At 38.5% G+C, this 17,902-nt stretch overlaps 1 protein-coding gene across 11 annotated transcripts in view; it reads right to left on the bottom strand.

The window, feature by feature from the left end:
* PLAGL1 (PLAG1 like zinc finger 1) overlaps positions 1-17,902 on the bottom strand; it is a 101,626-nt gene that overhangs the window by 60,540 nt on the left and 23,184 nt on the right. For 3 of the 11 annotated variants that reach the window (XM_032651340.1, XM_032651339.1, XM_032651335.1), the window contains exons 1-2: positions 6,782-7,504; positions 2,206-2,275 (exon numbers count right to left, since the gene is read on the bottom strand). The exons of 2 other annotated variants lie outside the window; for them this stretch is intronic. The gene's annotated coding sequence lies outside the window, so the exon portion shown is untranslated. Of the gene's footprint in view, positions 1-2,205; positions 2,276-6,781; positions 7,507-17,902 lie in introns of those variants that run through there. 6 more of the 11 variants (XM_032651332.1, XM_032651333.1, XM_032651334.1 and 3 more) reach the window with 3 other exon arrangements.

Genomic DNA, 17,902 nt, shown 5'->3' with positions numbered 1-17,902 from the left:
ATACTGTTCCAGTGTTTCCAGCCAGTGCAATAAGGCAAGAAAAAAAATGAATAGAAATTAGAAAGACAAATTTAATCTTTTTTTTTTAACAGATGACATGATTGTAGCTTTAGAAAGATCTACAAACTACCAGAACTGAAAAGTGAATTTAGCACAGTCACTAAATACAAGCTCAATATACAAAAATCAATTACATTTCTATATACTAGCAAGATGGTTGGAAAATAAAATTGAAAAAAAGATACCATTTACAATAGTATCAAAAAACTCAAGTGGCTAGAAATAAATTTAATAGTGTGTAAGTCCTCCACAGTGAAAAACATAAAACAGTGCTAAGAATAACTGAAGAACTTATTCAATTAAGAGATTTACCATGTTCATAAATTGGACGATTCTATTAAGATGTCCATTCTCCTAAAGTTGTTCTACAGAGTCAATGCAATCCCAATCAAAAGTCTGGTAGACTTTTTCTTTAAATAGATGTTGACAAGCTCATTCTAAAATGTGCGTGGAAATGCACAGCACTTAAATAGCTAAAACAATCCTTAAGAAGACCAAAACTGGAGGGTTTACAGTACTATATGTCAAGACTTAGTATAAACTATGGTAATTAAGAAAGTGCAGTACTGATGAAAGAATTGATAAATAGTTTAAGTGGAACAGATTAGAGTCCAGAACAGACCCAAATATATGATCATTCATTTTTAACAAAGGTCCCACTGCAATTCAATGGAAAAAGTAAAATCTTTTCAATAAATGTGTAGAGTAGCTAGATGACCACCTGGAAAATAAATACTGGCCCCTGCCTCACAAAATCAACTGTAGATAAATCAAAGACCCAATTGTGAGGACTAAAACTATAAGGCTTCTGATGGAAAACAATAAGCAAATGTCTTCAGGACCTTGATGGAGGACAACAATGAAGGTGGAAAAGAATTCTGTGGGCAGGGTACAAAAAAGCACTAACCTTCCACCCTCCACCCCCCACCCCAAAAAAAACACTGATAGACTGGACTTCATAAAAACAAATCTGTTCATCCAAAGTCATTATTAACAGACTAAGTAGGCAAATTCAGACAGGTAGAAAATACTTGCAAACATGTATCTGATAAAGGTTTCCTATTCAAAATACATAAGGAACTAAAAATCACTAACAAAAAGATAGCCTAATTTTAAAAAGTGGCCAAAAGATTTACACAGGCACTTCATAAGAGAAATCTGAATGGCCAAAAAAGATATAAAAGGATGTTCAACATTATTAATATTCATGGAAATGCAATCAACTTACCCAAAGACCATCAATTCAGCTCCTTGGTATATATCCAAGAGATATGAGTATATACATTCACCAATGGCAGTTTCAAGAACATATATAGCGATTTTATTTATAATGGCCAAAACCTGAAAACAACTCCCATGCTTATCAACAAGAAAAAAGGATAAATTGTGGTATATCCTTATAATGCAATACTATAGAAGATACATCACTAACCTTTTTTCTGTAAAGGGTCATATAATATATAGATCAGGCTTTATAGGCCATATGGTCTCTGTTATAACTACCCAACTCTGCTGAATGGACATGGCTATATACAATAAAATTTCATATATGAAAATATGTTATGGGCTGGAATTGGCCCACAGTTTGTCATCCCTTGCAACTTATACATGCAATGTGCATGAACAAAAGAAAAGAAAAATAGAAAGAATAAACTATATGATTCCATTTATATGAAGTTCAAGAACCTGTGAAAATAATCTATGGTGATAGAAGTGAGGAGAATAGTTGACTAGGGGAGAGGAATGGCTCTATGGATAGAGACAGGAGGGAACTTTTGCAGGTATGAAAATGTTCTGTTTCTTTATCTGGGTGGTGATCACACAGGCATACACATATGTAAATTTCATCAAGCCATACATTTTATTCTTATGTCTTCATTGTTTTTAAATTATAGTTCAATTTGAAGAAGAAAACAAAAATTAGACAAAGACGAGAATACAGATCTGAAGAAATTATCTACAATTCAACAAGGTCAAAAATATGTATAATATATAAAAGCGAGATTGAAAGACATGGACGACAGAATGACAAAGTCTAACAGAAGTCTAATCAGAGTTCTTAAAGGAAAGAATGGGAAAAATGGAGGACAAGCAACACTGAAAGACATAAAAGATAAAACTTTCGAGAACTGATGAAAAACAAACCTTAGAGACAGGAACACAATAAATCCAGGATAAATGAAATATCCACATCTAGACACGCTCTGTCATAAAACTGTAGAAAACAAAAGAAAGAGAAGATCTTAAAATCAGGCAAAAAAAAAAAAAAAAAGACAAATTACCAACCAATAACAGTTATTTGAACTAATTCTAACATTGAAAGTAGAAGTCAATGGAATGTCACCTCCAAAGGGCTGAGAAAGATACTGCCAACCTGGAACTATATGTCTAACAAAATCATCATTCAAGAATGAATGCAAGGGCTTCCCTGGTGGCGCAGTGGTTGAGAGTCCGCCTGCCGATGCAGGGGACACGGGTTCGTGCCCCGGTCTGGGAGGATCCCGCATGCCGCGGAGCGGCTGGGCCCGTGAGCCATGGCCGCTGAGCCTGCGCGTCCGGAGCCTGTCCTCCGCAACGGGAGAGGCCACAACAGTGAGAGGCCCGCGTAACGCATAAAAAAAAAAAAAAAAAAAAAAAAAAAAAAAAAAAAAAAAAGAATGAATGCAAAATAAAGACATTTTCAGATAACATTTGCCATCAACAGTCCCTTAATAAACGAGCTTGTAAAATATATATTTGAGGAAGAAGAAAAGAAAGATCTGAGATGCAAGGAGGAATGACAAAGAATTCATGAAAAGAAAAAACAGTGATGTCAAATTTATAGGAAAAAAAATCAAAATGGAACTAAACTCTGGAAGACAACAACATTTAAGCTGGGAGATTAACTGGTGTCAAGGCAACTCATACTTCTTGAATTATTCAAAACAAGAATTTGAAAAAAAAACAAGAATTAATAAACTTTATACTAAGTTAGTATATTAAAATTTTAAAAGAAACCACTAAAAGAAATAAATTTGTAAACTTCATACTAGTCAAGAGGAAGGAAAATGGAATAAGAAAAAAACCAAAAGGTGGCAAAGAAGAGGAAAAAACCAGTAAGACAGGATAAAAACAACCCTAAAAGGTAATGCTAACTTTCATCCTAAATATATCAGTAATTACACTAAACTTAATTGGACTGAGAGACCCAGTTAAAGGACAAATTGTCAGAGTGGATTAGAAAAAACTATGAGGTTTTACCTATTTGAAAGAAATATTCTAAGCAAATGCTAACTAAGGGAAAGGTGTGACTAGGAGATTATAAAACAAAATGGATTTTAAGGTTAACAGGCATTTGGGTGAGGAGGCGTCACTATAGAATGACAAAAGGTCCAATGCACAGAGAAGAAAGAGCAATTCCAACCTTGTATGTACTTTCAACTTTTATAAAGCAAAGTTGACAGAACTATAAGAAGAAATTGAGAAAATTCATTATTTTACTGTGATATTTTTATTACACCAATCTCAGTAACTGACAGATCAAAGAAACCAAAAAATTGGTAAGGTTAAAAAAGATTTGAACCTCACAGTATTTATGCTTGATCTAAGACATATACCTACCTTGCCCCAAAAGTCTGTGAATATATATTCTTCTCAATCATTCAAGGAGCAGTTGAAAAGCTAACCATGAGGCTGTAAAGCAATTCTTAAATTTCAAAGAATCGGTAGCATAGAACCCTCATTTGCTGACTACACTGCAAGTTAAAAAATCAATAACAAAAGGATAACTCATAAAACTTTCCACATTTGGAACTAGAAAATACTTCTAAAAATCTCAGAGGATAAGAAAAAAAATTATAATGAAAAAATTTTTTAATTCTTAGAACTGAAAAATATACTACCTATAAAACAAAATAAAAATTGGTAGTATTTGCAGAAAGAGACAAATCAATGACCAGAGTACAGAATCCAGAAATGAGCCCAAGCATTTCTGGGAATATGTATATGACAGAGGTGGCACTGCAAATCTCTGGTACTGGGACAATTACCACATGGGAAAAAGCAAACACATTAATCTTGATCTCATTGCATAAATAAAATATGTTCACCTATATATACATGTCAGGCAAATTAAAGAAATGTAAAAAATGCAAACTTTAAGAAAAAGTTTTCAAAATATATTTCCTTAATAGTAAGGAACATCTTAAGACACAAAAGCACAAAGAAAATATTGCCTGCAGTTTATATAACCAACAAAGGGTTTATACCTTGAACAATGTTTTCTGATAGAAATTTCTGCAATGATGCAAATATTGTTATATAATATAGCACAATATAAAATAATACAGCATAATAAAATATAAGAGCCACTAGTCACATGCAGCTACTGAGCACTTGAAATGTGGCCTAGAGTGACTGAGGAACTGAAATTGTTGAAGTAAATATAACAGCATGTTGGGTTAGCATTTTAAACTCCTTGACGAAGGTCAGTGAAGGTCTGTTATGTTTTATATACTTTTCGGTAATTAATTTTTTTATAAAGAATTTGATTTTAGCTTATATTCTATATGAAACAATTTCAATTTTGTAAAAAATACGTAAAAGTCGCTTTTCAGAAAGCAAGCGCAGTAAAATGTTCACAGTATTATCTGTGAGTGATTTTTATTTTCTTCTAAATATTAAAAAAAATTATTAAAGATTTAAAAAAAAATTTAATGAACACTGATGCATCCACAACAGAGTTTTGATATTATTTAAATTCCCTAGGTACCTCTTCCTGATCATGACTTTTCTTGTTTTTAAAGAAAAGCTGGACAGCTTCAGGTTTCTTCATTTTGTGACACCCATATTTTAATATACTTTGGGGGAAATTTAATATACAGACATTATATGTAGCATTTAACAGAGAGTTATAAAGCAAACACCCATGTCACCACTGCCCAGGTCAGGAGATAAAGGCATTTTCAGCATCCCAAAACCTTGCAGTGTGTCCCTTCACATTCATATTCCCCCTCTTCATCCCCAGGAGGTGACCACTAACTTGATTTTTATGGTATTAATTTCTTTACAATTTTTCTTTACTATTTTTAATGCCTACACATGCACCCCTAACAACAGCTTTATTTCACCAGGTTCTGGATTTCACATAGATGATAGTCTTCAGCAACTTGTTGTTTTTTGTTTTTTTTTTTTGTTTTGGCTCAACATTATTGAGACGCATTTGTGTTAAGACACAAAACTTCATTCACCACTGTACTGGGTGGGTTCCATTTTATGACTGCAGTATAATTTATCTTCCTCCTTCAGATGAACATGAAGGTCGCTTCCAGCTTTGGGGTTTTACAAATAACACTATAGTAAACCCTCTTGTACACGTCTGCTTTTGTATATGTATGAAAATTTATCTAGGGCAGTGGCTTTCAAACTTTTTTGACCATGACTCATACTGAGGAATGACGTTTTACATCATGACACACATCTGTGTGTGTATAAAACTGAGGGAAAAAAAGAAAAGTTTCATGAAGCAAATACCCTATGACCTGAGACACATTCTGATATTTTCTATTCTGTTAGTTCGTGTTTTACAAATTCTGATCCTTATCCACTTAACTGATTTCACGACCCACTAAATGGGCTTCAAGCTTTGAAAAACATCATGCTACAGGATAAATACCCAGGAGTGGAACTGCTAGGACGTGCAGCACGGACGTCGGATGTTGTCAACTTTTCTAGATCCTTAACTTTAAGTAAATGTTCTTATCTAATTTACCACTCTATAACTTTAGAGCTAAAAACTGTGAAACATCAGCTCGTTTTATCTTTTCCTTTGGTCGTTAAACAGTATTAATCACTTACCATGTGCTAAGTATCCACTGGGCTCCGAGCGAGACTGATGGGTTAATACACAGTGGGGGGGGGGGGGGGGGGGGCGGGGGGGAGGACATAAGGGACCAGGACCTCAGTGAGGCCCCAGAAAGCTCACAGGAGGGGCCTCCGATCCTGCCTGGGGAGGGAGGGGTTAGAGAAGGATTCCTGGAAGAAGGAGGACCTAAGCTGAGTGTTTCTATTTTTAATTTTTATTGGTTTCCTAAAACATAAAAGTAACACATTTGTTGCGGGGGAAAAAAGTCAAAATTACAGGAGTATGTTTATTAAGAAGTAAAAAACCCCCAGCACTGACCCTGAAGTTTGATGCTGAGACTAAATAACCAAAGTTGCATTATCAGTTATCCTAGGAAAATTTTAAGAGCCCACATTTTAAAACAGTCTTAAGAGCATACCTGATAGGGTCCCTAATACTAAAGCATAAAACGAGTCACATTTTCCATAATGAATGTAAACGCAAACATTTCATGTTTAGTCACATTATTACTTTTTACAGACTTTTTTCCTGGCCTTTTAGCAAGGTTAGATTGCCAGGTTTCAAAAACCGAGGTCTATTTACCGCATACCAACTATACGCGAGCGCTTCAAAAAGTGGCATTAAAAACGACCAGGCGAAAGAATTTGTTGCTCGAGCCGACATGGCTTGCCCGGTGACAATTCGTCAGAGTTTCACACTTCGTCCCGAGGAGCCCCGGACCCCGTCACGTACACGGCGCGTCGGCACCGGCACACCCTCCCGAGCGCGGCACGGAGCCCAGCGCGGTCCTCGCTCCGCGGCAACGCCGCCACCCCGCCGTCCCCAGGCCGGCTGCGGCCCCACGGCCCCCGAGCGCGGCCGCGAGCCCCCTACACCTACCCTGCGGGGTCCGGAGCCCCCCGGAACTCAGGCGCGGCAGCTCGGGCGCGCCGCCTCCGCGGCCATGACGGCGACCCGGGGAAGCGCCCCGCGCGCCAAGGCCCGCGGTCCGCCGGGCTGGGAGGAGAGCCGCCCCGTCCGTCCGTCTGTCCGCCAGGAGAGTGAGGCCAGAATCCGCCCCAGACGTGTCTAAATCAAGGCTCGGGGCGGTACCGACGGGCTGAATGACAAATGGCAGATGCCGTGGGCTTTGCCGCCCTCGGCAGCCGCGAGGATGGCTGCGCCGAGGAGGCCGCGCACAGGCGGAGCCCGGGAGCCGGAACGGCGCGTCCGCGAGGAGGGCGCTGGGGCCCCTGGCGGGGGCGTCACGTGGCAGGAGGAGGCCCCGCTGGGGAGCCAGGGGGTCGGCGGCCTGGGCGGAGGAAGAGGACAGGCGCCCAGACGCCTGGCCGATTGAGTCATCCGTGTGGGCTAAGCCAAGGTCGCCCAGGTGCAGAGCTGGCGCAGGTAGACCCGAACCAGCCCGAAGCCCCGTACCGTATCGGGGGCTGTTCACTTAAGTCACCACCAGGATGAACCGCCCAGAGCCAAATCATAAATGAGAAACACGACAGATGCTAGGAGAACACTGCAATAGGCCAAACTTACCTCCTATTCTCCTATTCGTGCCGCGTGGAAATCATGGCAGCCTAAATGTGCCCACTAAATGTGAGCCAGGCACTGTGCTAAGCACTTCACAGGTAAATAAACATAATCCTCACGACCACCTAGTGAGCAAAACTACTCCTCCCGGTCTTATAGCTGCGGAGACTAAGGCGCAGAAAGATGAGACGGAAATTATTTTATAGTTGTGGAATCATTCTGCGTATGCTTTAAGTAATTTTAAAATGTTCTTTGGGTTTAAGAAAAAGAAACAAGCAAATCTCCAGCGGTTGCTTTCTTCCCTACAAGATACACGTCCCTAAAAGAGGCCTGTAAACACTAAGTAAAAAGACTTAAATGTTTCTAGGCCTTAATGTAATATGGAGTTCACTACAGGTTTCAGACAGTCCCATAGCTCTGAAATATGATGTAAGAACATCTCACACTTCTATCAATCTTCACCGCTATCTCCGGATTTCCATCGCTTGTATTACTTCTGGCTTACCAGCGCTTAGTACATTTACAACTGCTCCACCACCTTATTCTCCCAGATGGTCAGTCTTAATTCTATACTTAAATGAATTCAGTGTTCATCATAACATATCCGTTCCTGAATTATTTTTATTCATTGCTTGATGGACTGCTCTTTTGCAAGTTGTTTTCTTAAGGAGCGCTTATAATGTTTTATCTGCTTTTTATCTCTACACATTAGAAAAACAACAACAACAACAAAAAAACGGAGCGAGGCAAATATTTTGGATTCACACCTTCCTTCAACACCTAACACAAAAAGAAGGTAGCTGCTTCACTGATTTTTGACCTCATAGATTTCTGTGGAGAGAACTGAATCCTATGTGATTTTCCCTGGGAGGTGATTTGATTTTTCTGCTTGGATACCTGGAGAATTCTTTATCATTAAAGTACCCTGTATATCCTTAACTGGGCTATGTCTCAGTGTCAATTATTCTGTATCAGTTTTTTTCCCCCGAGTATACAGTATGATATTTTAACTTACAGATTCCATTCTTCTTATAGTATCCCATTCATATTATATATCTGAATAAATTTATCTTTCATTGGTTGGCTTTTCTACTTCACAGTCACCAGTTGTTCTTATACTTGATCTTTATTTTCCATATCCATCTTCTTTTGATTTGCATTCACTGTGATTCTCTAAAAAAATTCTGTTCATTGGTTTTTCTAGCTTATTGGATTAAAATTATGTTCTTTTGAAAATCGATTTTCTCAGCTATGCAATTTCCTTTTTCATCACATTCTCATATTGTCCTTGAACTACTTTGTGAAATCATACTATTTTTTCTGTTGAGTCAAACACAAAGAAGGAATATAAATTTCTGTTCCTTTGTTGTGTTTTCTTCCAGACTTGGTTCTTCATCTGTCTTCTGCATGCTATTTTCCTTGCTTCTCACCCCCATCTCCCATGTTATAACATGTTTATACAACAGCTGTGACATATCTTTTATCTTGCTTATCCTTAAACGTTAACAACAGACCTTGTTTTTGCACTAACATACTGAGAGTGAATTCCCGGTGCACTTTCCTCTTCACCTGAGATGTGTTTGTCTTCCCTATCCAGAGCTTCAGTTTTAGGGCTGAGTGTTGTTTCTATCTACCTTTTCTGTGACCTGAGGGTTTTAGGTAGATGGGGGATTGCAGAACTCTGATTGAAGCTGAATACAGAGCTTGCTGGGGAAAATCAGCCATCACTTCTGAGGTTCCTCTAAGTCCTCACCGGTCCACCTTCAAGCCAGCCAAGGGAAAATTCCATGACTATAAGCTTCAGTTCATTTGCCCAGTTCAGCACAGTACCCCAGAAGGTGGCAAACTGTCCTGCTTTGGTCAAGATCCAACAGTGGTATGTAAAGGTTCCCTGATGTTTCACAAGGATGTCACTTCTTTCCCAGTTGGAGGACATCTGTGAAAATTCTCAGGATTTGGTTTAATCATCTTTTTCCTCAGTATGTCTTGCAGCGGGGTGGAGGAATATAGACACCACACACCTGCAGACTCTTTGGCACCTTTGCTTTGCCATCACTTCTCACATTTTACATCATAAGGTTGTACTTCTTTGGTTATGGTAGGTGAGGATTTTGTTTGTTAGTTTTTTGCTGTTTTCTTTGTGTGGTTTAGGATTTTGATTTTGATTTTTTTTTAGTGCTTCTTTGTCCCATCTTTATCCACAAGTCATCAGTCAGACTGTCTCTCCTGTTGGTAATGAATTATATGAAAATCCTTTTTTACCTTTAGGTTATTTCCACAAAGTTCTCTTGGAACATGAATATTTTGACCTGGCAACTGTGACACCCTCCTTTTCTCCAGGCCTTCCCTCAGTGACACATGCCTTGGCATTACAATGTGCCCCAACAAAGGTTCTAGAGCAAAGGTTGTAAACTCAAAGCTCTATGGAGTTTAAAACAAAAAAGAGCAGGATTATAGTAAAGTGAAAAGATCATTCTTTGTGTAAGGGGCAGATTCTATACAGCTCAGGCCAGCATTGCCAAGTGTATATAATTTTCAGGAAAAGCATGGTATATAGTGTTTCAATATAAAATTCCTTAATTTTGGAAGCACTATGGAAGCCAACTGAAGTATCTCTCAAGGCCAAATTGGACCAGTGAGTTACCAGCGTGGTCCCTGTTATAGAGAACCATTCAGGATGAATTTTACGATCATGGTTTTTCTCTTCTAAGTATTCTGAGATACAGTTTTGTTCTCCCGACTCTTCAATGACTTCCTAAAATGTCTTTAGCAAATATAAAGCAAGAAGATCCATGCTGACATATTTACCATTTGAAACAATGTGTTAGGACCCAACACTTTCACAAACAGGTGTCACTGGAGTAACAGCTATGATCATACTAAAATTAATACAATGAAAGCAGAGAGTCTATATAGATTATGACCACGTTAACAAAATAGCAGGAAAAAAGATTTTTCAGTTGATGCAGAAAAGGCATTTGACAAAATCCAACACCCATTCTTGGGAAAAAAAAAAAAACAAACCCTAGGAAAAGAATGGAACTTCCTCAACCTGATACTGGATGTATTTGTTTCCTATGGTTGCTACAATAAACTACCATAAATTTGTGGCTAAAACGAGAAATGTATTCTCTCACAGTCCTGGAGGCCAGAAATCCGAAATCAAGGTGTCAGCGAGGCTTCACTCCCTCTAGTGGCTCTAGAGGTGAATCCTTCCTCGCCTCTTCCAGCTTTCGGTGGCTGTTGGCATTCTTTGGCTTCCTTGGCTTCCTTGGCTTCTGGCCACATCACTCCAATCTCTGCCTCTATTTTCACATTGCCTTCTATTTTCACATCGCCTTCTCCTCTGAGTATCGTGTGTTTTCTCCCATGTGCGTCTATCTTATAAGGATACCCTTCATTGGATTTAGGATGCACCTGAATAACTCCGGATGATCTCTCTTCATCTCAAGATCTTTAACTTAATTACATATGCAAAGACCCCTTTTTTCCAAATAAGGTAACATTCACAGTTTCAGGGATTAGTATTTGGATATATCTCTTGGGGATCCATCTTTCAACCCTCTTATAATAGGCAAATTCACAGTCAGCTTTGTTGTGGAAATTGACAAGCTGACTTTAAACTTTACATGGAGATGAAAAGAACGTAGAGGAGTGAAAATGAAAAAGAGAAACAAAGTTGGAAGACTTACACTAACTGATTTTAAGGCCTACTACAAAGCTACAATAATCAAGTCTAGATCATACTGGCTTAAGGATAAATGGAAACATACATTAAGTCCAGAAATAGACCCACAAATATGATCTATTGATTTTGGACAAAGAAACAACATAATTCCATGGGAAAAGGATAAATGGTATGGGAACTGGTTATCTGTATGGAGAAAAAAAAAACTTACACTTAACATCATACACAAAAATTAGATCACAGACCTAAAAAAAATAAGCAGGAGCTTCTATTACTGCCCTGTCCAATATGGTAGCCACTAGCCATATTATTGAGCACTTGAAATGTGGCTGGTCCAAACTGAAATGTGCTGTAAGGATAAACTATACTCCAGCTTTCAAAGACTTAGGATAAAAAAGAATGTAAAATATTTCATTAATAATTTTTATACTGATTACATGTTGAAATGAAAGTATTTTGGACGTACTGGTTTCAATAGAATATATGATTTAAATTAACTCCAATTGTTTTTTAGTTTTCTAATGTGGCTACTAGAAAAAGTTACATGTGTGGCTCACATAATTTCTGTTTGACAGCACCATTCCAGAAGAAAACATAGGAACAGGCAAAGATTGTTTGGTTAGGATGCAAAAAGCAATGACCACAAAAGAATAAATTGGTAATTGGATTTTACCAAAAATAAAACCTTCTGTTCTTCAAAAGAAAGCATTAAGGAATTGAAAAGTCAAGCCATATACTGGGAGAAAAATATTCACAATGGATATCTCTAACATAGAACTTGTGGGACTTCCCTGGCGGTCCAGTGGTTGAGACTTCACCTTCCAATGCAGGGGGTGTGGGTTTGATCCCTGGTCGGGGAGCTAAGACCCCACATGCCTCATGGCCAAAAAACCAAAACATAAAACAGAAGCATACTGTAACAAATTCAATAAAGACTTTAAAGATGGCCCACATCAAAAAAAAATCTTTAAAAAAAATGTATTAACATAGAACTTGTTAGAGTATTTGAAGAACTCATACAACTCAATGATAAACAATGCAATGAAAATGTGTAAAGACTGGAAAAGACACTTCACCAAAGAAGACATATCTATGGCCGATAAGCACATAAATGACTCTCAACATCATTTCCTCAATGACTAACAGAAATTAAAATTATAGTGAAATACCATCCCTACCAACTGGAATGACTAAAGCTTAAAAGACTGACAATTCCAAGTGTTGCCAACAAGGGAGAAAATGAGAACTCTCAGACACTGTTGGTGGGAACATAACACAGTACAACCACTCTGGAAGACTGATTGAAAGCATCATATAACGTTAAACATACACTTACTGCATGACCCTGCAATTCTACTCCTAGGTATTCATCCAAGAGAATAACACGTCTACACAAAGACTTATACATGGACTCCCCTGGTGGAGCAGTGGTTGAGAACCCGCCTGCCAATGCAGGGGACACGGGTTCGAGCCCTGGTCCGGGAAGATCCCACATGCCGCAGAGCAACGAAGCCCTTGCACCACAACTACGGAGCCCACGCTCTAGAGACCGTGAGCCACAACTACTGAGCCCATGTGCCACAACTACTGAAACCCGCATGCCTAGAGCCCGTGCTCCACACCAAGAGAAGCCACCGCAATGAGAAGTCCGTGCACTGCAAAGAGAAGTCCCCAGCTCGCGGCAACCAGAGAAAGCCCACGCACAGCAACAAAGACCCAACACAGCCAAAAATAAATAAATAAAATAAATTTATGAAAAAAAAAAGACTTATACACAAATATTCCTATTAGCCCCAAACTGAAAACAACCCCAAGGGCAGTAATGAAATGAGCAAACTGATGATCATCTCATAGATAAATCTAAAAAACATGCTGAGTAAAAAAAGCTACACATAAAAGAAGACATATGTACTATGTGATTCCATATATGAAATTGGGGGGGGAAATCTAATCTACAGAGTGACAAAAAGCAGATCAATGGTTTCCCAGGATGGATGGAGGGGAGCATGAGGGAACCTTGCAGGGTAACAGAAATGTTCTATATCTTGATCAGTGAGATGATTACATGGAGATACATATATATATATATATATATATATATATATGTCATACCTCCCTGAATGATACACTTAAAATAGGTGCATCTTGTTATTTATGGACATTAAACGTCAATGAAGTTTATTTAAAATTTTCTATTCTTCCTTGCATGGAATGGGGAGAAAGAAATCACGGGAGACTGTTTTTCTCTTCATCCACAGCAGTTTGAATTAGAAACACCTTCTGCTTTTGTTGACTTTTTCATTAGTACTGCCTTGTACTTTATCAATTCATTTTCTCACCTGGAGGATTTAGGTGGCAGAGATGAAACTCAAATCCTCTGACTCCTAATCCAGTGTTCTTTCATTACACAGTGTGCATTATGTTTAACAGACTTAAACCATAACAACTTTATCTTCTAGTAAATTCAGCTCAATAAATATTCAATAGGTGCCTCTAGATTTAATTTTCTCCAACCGAAACATAACACTTTCAAATACATATAAACGTACAGTTCTTCTAAGGCGCATGGCTTCTGGCCAAACTACCTCTCACTGGCCATAGGCTAGCCTCTCCACCTTCAAGTCACTTCTCCTTTTTGAGAGACTGTAATTCTCGGCTCACGGGATTTCTTCCCCGTTCCCTGCTCTTGTCGCTGTTTGCAATGACTTCTTCGGCCAGGCATCACTTCCTCAAACAGCCCTCCATGAGAACATCTTTTTATATTTCCCAAAGCAACACTGACTAACGTCCATTTCTTTCTTCAACCGACTGATATTTGGTGAACGCAGTAAGCTCACCAGGTGACGTTTGATATATGTCAACATTTTTTACACTATGTGGCAAAGATTTTCTGTTACATGCATGTTGGAAAGCACAACAAAATAATCATGTTGCTTAGCCACATATCAAAGACCGGGACGGTACATGAGATGGAAGAACACAGCCACCTGTGGCTCTCACAGAAGTTAGTAAGGCTGGCCCACTGATTTAAGCAGCTATGTGTTTTGTTTCTATAGTAAAATGTACCGATGTGATTCAAATTATACAAAGTGTGGATATGAATTTTAAAGTTTTAAGTAGGAAAATTCAGTGTCTAGCCTTGAAATGAAAATAAAAGTGAAAAAAACAACCCCAAACTTTCACCTTTTATTAATAAGCAACCAGGACCAGTCAGAAGTGATTTAAAATAGAATCAATGGCATCAATTTTCATTCCTGTTTCATGTGGCATGAAAAAAACTAAGCTGACAATGATTGACCAAAGGCTGGCCTTTGGAGCAAAGAAATAAAAGCAGTACACAAATGCCAAATATTGATAGTTATTCTAGTTTTCTCTCTACTATAATTAAAATTTCATCATAAAATTCAACTGCAATAAGCAAGATGATACAAGAAATAGGGAAGGTGGTAGAGGCTTTTCATAACTTAGGAGTACTAGCCACTCATTTTAAAGTAAAAGGATATGGGAGGCTGACTGTATCTATTTATCTTATCTCTCTTCCAGACCTCCGCCAAAACAAGGACATCAGAGGAGAGACATGAGCTGTCTTGGAGAGAGTTCAATGAATTTTGAAAGACGAAAAGCAAATGCAAGAGCAGTAACTGACTTAGGAATGGAGAAGAGGCCTCCCCCCGCTCGCCAGGGGCTGGACACTCAGCAGTGCCAGAGAGTAAGAAGTCGAGGTATGAGGCTGTCAGAAAAGCACTGGTTGCAAGTTTTTACTTTGCATACAGAACAACTGGGTGACCGGGTCCCTCCTGTAGTCAGGTAAACATGCCACCCCGACCCCCAGAGGAAACCAGAGAGTTCTTATCTGGATAAACTGAACTGAGAAAGATGCCGACTCCGAGATCCATAAAGGAAGAGGATTAAAAGAGGAGAATGACTGAACATCTAAAGACTGAACGGGGGCACCATATATTATTTTGCTTTCAATCTATCATACACTTTTCATTAAAACTTTTTAAAAAAACACTTAAAAATTAAAACAACAATGAACTGCCTTGCACTAATTACATAACTGCTTCATCCTATTCTTTACTGTTCATCTTATTTAAAATTTTCCTTTCCTTTTCGGAGTTAGCCGGCTGATAGCTTGAACTCTCAGTCCATGAACTTCACCAATAATTACACGTGATTATCAGAAGATATATTTTCCTCCTCCTCCCAAAATGTCCCCAGTGACTCTTAAGCTTTTGCTTTAACACATAAACTCCTACACCTTTACCCTAGAGGGTAAAAATGGAAGAATAGGATATTTACACAGTCTACATAGTTCCCAAGCATCTATCTCCCCACAAATTACTTCTTAATTTCAAAGGTGAAAACAGTAACTTTACAGTAAAGAAACCTACCAGATACCACCTCAGCCAAGTTATCAAATTTAGTATCGCCAATGATGGAACAAATTGAGTGCGCCTCGATGCGATACACTGATAAGAATACAACATAATGTCTGTGGTAGTGCTGCTAAAAACCCAAAATCCAAGTTTTACAATGAGGAAACAAACTGAAATTGATGGATCTTCACAAAAAATGACTAGACTGTATGCTTCAAAAACATCAGTGTTATGAAAGACAAAGTAAGGCTTAAAAACTCTTCTAGATTAAATGAGATGAAAAACACTACACTGAAATGCAATGCTTGATTCTAAAAATCATGGATTTTTTTCAAGCTATAAAGGCATTTGGAGAAACTTGAACATGGACTCTCCATTTAATAATTGTATCGTGACCATGTTAAATTTCTTGAGTATTATCATTGTTATGTGGTTATGAAGAATGTCATTGTTCCTAGGAGATAAATGCTGGGGTATTTAAGATTAAACAATCATAAAGTCTGACTTACTCTCAAACAGTTCAACAACAACATTATTATATATGAAAGTGTTATAAGGCAAACGTGGCAAAATGTTAACAATTGGTGAATCCATGCCAAGGGTACAGGGGAGCTCATTCTTTCCATTTTTTTTATCTTGAAAAGCTTCAAAACCACAAAAAATTATTAAAAACACAAGGTCAGATTTAACCATCTGATTATGATGCTCCCATATTCTGTTGAGAAACACTGGGAAAACCCCCACAAATGAAGACATTCATGAAGATGGATATTGCGTGATATCGCCAGGTCAGCTCAATCCCATTTGATGGGTAGCTTTTCTAAACATTCATCCCTCTCTTCAAACTATCTCCAACACCCTCACCACCTTCCTACTTCCTGGAAAGCTGAGATTATTGAGAACAAACTCTCACCACCTTCCTCACCTTCCCACTACCTATGAGCTTGTCTATATCACCCATCCTGCCCCTTCTTTTGTCCAGAGTTCCTTCTCCGTGTGTCCTGTAAATTCTCATGCCCTCCCAACTCTTCAAAGGCCTTATTCCATCAGTCAGCACCCCTGTATCTCCTCATAACTCTCCATTGGCTCTTTCTCCTCTATAAACAAACATATTAAAGTTTCTCCCAAATTAAAAAAAAAAAATTAAAACCCAAATCCCAGATCACCTCCAGCTACATTTTATAATCCTGCTTCCCCTCCAAGCTTCTTGAGAGTAACCTCCACTTGGGCTTTCTACTTTTTCAGCATCCTTCATGCCTCAGTCTTGAACCCCCAGCTGTCAGCTATCCTGTCTCCATCACTACTCCATGGATGCCCTTCTGTACTCGGTAAGCCAATGGGAAGTCTTTTGTCTGGGGTCTCTCTGCAGCCTCTGGTGCTATTCCCCACTCCTTCCTGCTTGGAATAACCCTCTCTCAGTGTCAATGGTACCCTTCTCTCTGGGTTTTTCTCTTACTTCTCTGACCATTATTTCTGAGCCTCTTGGGAAGGGTAAGAGTTTCTACAAGGACGATTTTGCCAGGGAATTTCAATAGTCTCTTTCATAGGCTCCTGAAATGTCTTTGGTCCTCTGATATTCTCACTCAAAATACAACACCTAGGTGACCTCATCTAAACCAGTAGTAGTAGCAGCAGCAGCAACAAATTTATGCCCGGCACTGCACCAAGCACCCTTTAAGTTATATCAGTTTCTTTGACACAGCAATCCAAGTAGGTACTATTATTATCTACATGGTACACATGAGGAAACAAAGTTTAGGGAGGTTAAGGAACTTGCCAAAAATCTCTCAGCTAATAAGTAATGAAGTTCTAAACTCTCTGATTCCAGAGTCTGTGCTATGCTACTCCCACAAAATCATTAAGATAAGACAACATGGGCATAATGGCAGAAGCCAGAAACAGAAACTAAATGGGTAATAGGACTTTCTGACTATGAGGTTTGAGTTTATAATGCATTGCACTAAAATTGAAGTTGAAAAGGGTCTCCACGTCCCGCATTTATTTGATAACACCACGGGATGGTGTAAGAGCCTCCACAAGTTCAATTTTGTTAGGAAATTTTAGCAATTATTTTTGTACTTTTTGTGTTACAGTTCTAAGGTTTAATTAATATCTAAAATTATTCCATCTGTAGATAACCTTCAAGGTACTCTACCCTTACTCTTTGTGAGTCTAATAACTTGTAGTTTTCCTGTTCTGCCCTTCAGGGGACATTTTTGCAGGGAAAAAACCCCCGAGTTTTACAGAAATGGAATCTGCTTTTTAATGATGGAGTAACTACATAGAGGAAGGATAGAAATTCTAAACTGCCAAATTGTTTTCTCACCTACCTACAAGTGTACAAAGTTTATAATACATGGTAAACATGGAGTTCATTTCTATGAGCAGTACCTCTGAGACATGATCCAGTAG

Source organism: Phocoena sinus, chromosome 12, assembly GCF_008692025.1.
Source record: "Phocoena sinus isolate mPhoSin1 chromosome 12, mPhoSin1.pri, whole genome shotgun sequence".
NCBI lineage: Eukaryota > Metazoa > Chordata > Mammalia > Artiodactyla > Phocoenidae > Phocoena > Phocoena sinus.
This window is presented reverse-complemented; position numbering and strand designations above follow the sequence as displayed.